Source organism: Gasterosteus aculeatus, chromosome 15 (assembly GCF_964276395.1).
Source record: "Gasterosteus aculeatus chromosome 15, fGasAcu3.hap1.1, whole genome shotgun sequence".
Lineage (NCBI taxonomy): Eukaryota > Metazoa > Chordata > Actinopteri > Perciformes > Gasterosteidae > Gasterosteus > Gasterosteus aculeatus.
The window spans coordinates 19,012,143-19,018,390 of NC_135703.1; positions in this window are offsets into that span (position 1 = coordinate 19,012,143).

A 6,248-nucleotide genomic window follows, 5' to 3' on the forward strand; every position below is an offset into this window, starting at 1 on the left:
GTGTGGTCTTCAGAGTGAGCCGGGGTCTATTGAGGGATTTTATTAGACTACTTGTATTAGTGCAAGTGTGAGAACATCCGTAACTACTGAAACTCGGATTATATTGGTCTCTCTCTCTGTACAGATTGAAGACTGATGGAAAAAATGCAAATAAACCTTGTTTTGTAAACCGGAAACCTTGTTGGTCTGTGTTTGTGTGTTTGGTCTGTACACAATTTAAAGCTAATGCAAGCTAATGCTACGTGTGGGCCATCTTTCCTGTCTCTGTCTCCCTGGATTGTCTCTATTTTTACCCACAGCGACAGAAGTCTTTTCAGGTCAGTGGCTCAAATTCCGGCTGCCAAATATTTGTGGATCTTTAGGCCACTTGTGTAGAACAAAACCCAACAGGATAAACAGAAAATCCTGTCGGAAAAAATACGGAAAATCTTTTCTTCTGAATCAGCTGCTGCATGCGATTTGTCCTTCAGCCTTAAATAATCTCTCTTGAATTATTCAGCTTCATTTTAGTGCACATGCGTGTGTGTTACGGCCTTGTGTGTGTGTGTGTGTGCATTTTTGTTGAGGTTGCTTGTGTGTGTGTGCATCTCCCTTCTCTCTGATTGACAGGATTTACCCCCCCCCTGATTGGCTGGAGCTCAAAAGGCCACAGTCTTCAGGCCCCAGGGTCTCGCTCCACATGGCTGATACTGTATGGTCAGACATTTGATTTGCATTGGGGTGGATTGACTGTTCTGTGGGTGTTTTAGTTTTTGATATCTGTTTTCATTATTATTACATCCGTTTTGTTTGCTAACAACCGTGTTCTTCTTTTCCCTGTTTGTCCCAGGGGGAAGGGAGCCGTTGTGTAGACTAGAGGCCCATGGGCACACATCAATACATCGCCCGCAGTGAGTCTCTGTCTAGGAACACTAGCTAGACCTGGGCAGACCACCACCTGTATTTTTGGTTAGCGTGCCAAAGCTACGGCACGCTGTGTATTTTTGTTTATTTCATTTGTCTCCCTGCAGTCCGTGTGATTAGAGAATAATAAAGTAATCTATACACGGTAAAACTGTTGTGTCCTACTTGCACGTGATACACTTGGGTCTTGAGCAGCGGCGTGTCATCGGTCCCCTCTCTTCTAGGGAGCTGGTGCGTAACCGTGTGCATCGTTTTGGATGCATCCTCTGTTAATATTCACCCGTTGCACTCGTCACTCGTGTCCTACTAGTGGACCTGGTGTTGATAACTTGATGGTGTAGAATCAGAGTGGATCTGGGGAGTTTAGTCTGCTGCTTTCTGCCACCAACCACTAGATGCCACTAAAATGTGACCATCCGTCCGGCAGCGAGCCGTAGCTTCTTGCTTTACATTACATGTCATTTAGCAGACGCTTTTATCCAAAGCATTACATTACATTACATTCTTACTTTAAACCCGTGGCTTTCTCACATTTTGCCCAGGGGGCAATTAGGAGTTAGGTGTCTTGCTCAGGGACACTTCGACATGTAACACCTGGAATCGAACTAACAACCTTGTGCTTCCCAGCACACCTTCTCTAACCCCCGCGCCACGACGACCCCCTCGCTAATGTCATTTGTTCATCAGACCCGTTTTGGACCAATGCAAGGAATTCAGTTTTGTTTTTCATTGCGACTTTTGTCAACAGGTAGAATTATAAAACACAACAAAAAAATAATAGATATGTGTCATTGGAGGTAAAAGCTGCACAGCGGGATTAACAGAGGACAGACTCAACACCTCTTTGTGTCCCAGTCCCCTCAGTCCTCAGCTGAGCCTGTGACGATCTGAAAGGGAAATGAATGAGCCGGTTTCTACTATGCAAAATGAAACGGAGGTCAAATGAGAACAGTGATTATTGTGTCACATTAGAGCTTCAGCATTATGAAAGAGTGTTTGCTGGTGGTCCAATTTGGATATTGGTTAGTTAGGATTTGAAAAGTATGCTGTCAATAATGTATTGTGGTGTTTACGAGACATTAACCCAATTGACGTCTCTCAATGGGGGGATGAGACCCTCAGGTTGACCTACAGCCGGCGGTTAGTGTCACAGTAAATACACCTGGAGATAATGAGCCAGGACTGCTGTTAGGTTTAGAAATCTGATGATTAAACATTGAACATTTAGAACATATTTCTGTTGTGTTACATTCTGTAATGGTTTAATGGCACCCAGAATGTGTTCCCAAAAGCAGAAACTGACCAAGAACTTCTGTCAGCTGACACCACACTGACCTCCAGGCCTCGTCTCTCCATGACGCCGGATGGAGGAAAGCAACAACTGAAGCCAAAACACAGGGACAAACCATCACAACAGTGGTGGAAGGGATACTTCTGCCATCCAAATCGTCCCCACTGGATGAGCCCTGGCGCTCATGGGAAGCTGTGAATTTTTGTTTAGGTCATCAGATTTGTTTTCGCATATTCATTCCTATATCTCAACATCTGGAGGGACTTGGTATCACATCTAATCATCAAGTCACTCTTACTTCATCCAACGGTCCATCTGCTTCCGCCGTACTTAGCATTTACTGCTAATTAGCTAACGTCAGCCTGCTAACACAATAAACTAAGATGACATTGTACAGTAAAGATTACATTACATTACATGTCATTTAGCGGACGCTTTTATCCAAAGCGACGTACAATAAGTGCATTCAACCATAGGGTACAAACTCAGGAGAACAAGAAACAAGAAAGTGCAATTTCCTCAAATAAGCCAATTTACAATTTGCTGTAGATGAGTGATGTTACAAGTACAATTTAAGTGCGCTTTAAGTGCTTCTTTAGTCGAGGTAGAGCATGTAAATATCACAGTGAGAATGTTTCCTTTATTATTCCCATTTAGATTGTTGCTGTGAAAGAAAACAATGCGAACACGCTCACTAAATGTGTCCCGATTTCCCGAGTTGTGTGAAAAAGCTTTCAGAACCCAAAGCAGCCTGTTGTTTGGTACGTAGCAGCTCCTGAAGCCACGTACAACGAGACCGCCGGCCTCGTCCCGTCCCGTCCCGTCGTCCCCCCGTCCCGTCCTCCTCTGCCGAATGCACTCACAGTAAAGAGCGACCGCATGGTCAATGACCCCAACGCCAGGGTGTGATTACACACACAGGCTGCGCAGCAGAACCCTCTCACACGGCCGGAACAAGCAATGCATTTACAAAAAGTACTAAATATATTATTTGTTGAACAGCCGGGTGCAGTGAAACGGGCCAGATGGCCTTTAAACGGATTAGTCCCGATAATATCTGCTGGTGGGTCTCTGATTCCAGCTCACCTAAGATCAGGATCCGCTTTAAGGCTGCTTCAGTGGGAAGACGATGCCGTTGCTCTCTGATATGGTTGCGTAGCATCTGTGGCCTCTGCTGTGCTGCGTGTGGGCGGAGATGCACTGAAGTATCGCCGCGTTAATGTGGGCCAGCATGCAAATGTTGCTCAGCTGCAGAATCTGCCTCCGTCTCCTCGGTATTTATTTATAGGTGCGTCGGCTTGGTTTCTCCATGTGGGTTAAACAGAGTGGAGGTCGGTTCTTGAGAGATGATTCGATTTATGGCATACAGTTCTTCGTGGTCTCCTTTTATCATCTCATCTTAGTGTTGAACTAGAAATAGTTTTGGAAATCAATATTGTGGGAAAGTGCCGTAGTCGGTTAGCTCGAGGCAAGATATTCTCTTCACCATCACTTATAACAGAAAAGCACTAAATCCTTCAATTTGAAAAACCGTAACCAGCAGTTATTTTCAGATGATTCCCAGATGATCAAATTAGTTGCTGATTAAGAATTTCTCACTCAGTGAAAGAAGCAAATAATGAGAGACAAACAGACGAGACATTTGATTCTGTTTATTGTTTATTATAGCTGGTCTCAAACCTCAGACACTGATACGTTTTGTCTTTTGGGTTTTCACAGCTCACACGTGAATGTGGACCAAATCTAAAGTGACAAAAACCTTTGACACTTTTTCATACACGCCAACTTCAAAAAGCCCAGACGAAACCTTTTGGTTATTTCCAAGGTTAGCACAGCTAACGTTGACTTAGCGAGAGCTAGCGCTCCCGTCATTCATCAACCGTGGTTAGCTTCTATGCTAACGTCCCGGGACAGAACGCAGCTTTGCAGCGTGAAATGGGAACGATGCAGATGTGGGTCTGCGCGCCTCAGACGTGTTCGTATCATGAAAGAACGATTCGGCCTCGGCTGCTTCTCATGTGGGGAAACCTGGTTTTATACCGACCCAAATCCCCCGCAGCCAGATATTGTGATGTGTGTTTAAAGATCAGCTCCTACAGGCAGATTCAAGTTTAATCCAGTGTGATAGTTCATGTGTCCTAATCAATCATTGTCAAAGATGTGTGTGATTCAGAAAGCGTTTATGATCTGATGGGACTTTAAACTGACTTGGTTCCACTGGGAACTGATTGGGTTGGTAAATGATCTCCAGACAACTCAAAGGCACATCGCAACATACTTGATCAAATTGATTCTACCTTCTTCTTACTATGAACAACGTCTTGTCAGTCCGTTTGAACACTGTGTGTCTTCCCATCGAGCCCGTTGGCTCCTACTTACAACTAAGGAAAAGAAAATACCTCAAACAGCTGCTCTCGGTACTTTTGGACTATTTTTGGCGATGGATGAACCCGCATCTGGTTCTGTAGGGATTATTTATTGATATGGGAGTAAGTCAGAACTATGTTGGCCTTCAGGTGACATGAAAACGTCCCTCTAGAGTCATTCTGTCCTTTCTGAAGAAGATCATCTCTGTAACAGAAATATGGATTCAGAACCAGAACCTTTAGCATCAGAAGCGATGTGGTTTCAGTTTGTAGCCAAGTATTGATTGATACTTGAGTATTGATGATGTGCAGCCGGGTTTGAATAAACACAAGTAGTCTATCAAACACATACACCACCTTAATGGCAGCGAGACCAATGGAAGTCCAGATGTAGAACCACTGGATGTAGAACCACTCATCAACGTACAGCAGCTCCTAACAGAGACATCTATTATTATTTTTCATTTATTATATAGTAGTAGTATTATGTCCCCTTTCTGCTCATCGGACTCCGTCTCCCCTCACACCCTGAAGCATTGTGCTGACCAGCTGTCTCCGGTGTTCACTGACATCTTCAACACCTCCCTGGAGACCTGCCACGTACCAGCCTGCTTCAAGGCCTCCACCATCATCCCTGTTCCCAAGAAGCCCAGGATCACAGGACTCAATGACTACAGGCCCGTCGCCCTGACCTCTGTAGTCATGAAGTCTTTTGAACGGCTAGTCCTGACCCACCTGAAGTCCCTCACCGACCCCCTCCTGGACCCCCTGCAGTTCGCCTACAGAGCCAACAGGTCTGTGGACGATGCTGTCAACATGGCCCTCCACTACATCCTCCAGCATCTGGACTCCCCAGGAACCTACGCCAGGATCCTGTTTGTGGACTTCAGCTCTGCTTTCAACACCATCATCCCGTCTGTGCTGCAGGACAAACTCTCCCAGCTGCACGTGCCCGACTCCACCTGCAAGTGGATTACAGACTTCCTGTCTGACAGGAAGCAGCACGTGAAGCTGGGAAACATGTCTCAGCCTCTCGGACCATCAGCACCGGTTCCCCCCCAAGGCTGCGTTCTTTCCCCTCTGCTCTTCTCCCTGTACACCAACAGCTGCACCTCCAGCCACCAGTCCGTCAAGCTCCTGAAGTTTGCAGATGACACCACCCTCATTGGACTGATCTCTGGTGGAGACGAGTCCGCCTACAGGTGGAGTCTGACCATCTGGTGTCGTGGTGCAGTCAGAACAACCTGGAGCTCAACGCTCTGAAGACAGTGGAGATGGTTGTGGATTTCAGGAGGAACAGAGCCCCACCCTCCCCCATCACCCTGTGTGACTCCCCCGTCACTATTGTGGACTCCTTCCGTTTCCTGGGCTCCATCATCACCCAGGACCTCAAGTGGGAGCTGAACATCAGCTCCATCACCAAGAAGGCTCAGCAGAGGTTGTTCTTCCTGAGGCAGCTGAAGAAATTCAACCTGCCAAAGACGATGATGGTGCACTTCTACACGGCCACCATGGAGTCCATCCTCTGCTCCTCCATCAGCGTCTGGTACGCTGCAGCCACAGCCAAGGACAAGGGCAGGCTGCAGCGTGTCCTCCGCTCTGCAGAGAGGGTGATCGGCTGCAATCTGCCGTCCCTGCAGGACTTGTTCGCTTCCAGGTCTCTGAAGCGAGCTAAAAAGATGGTAGCC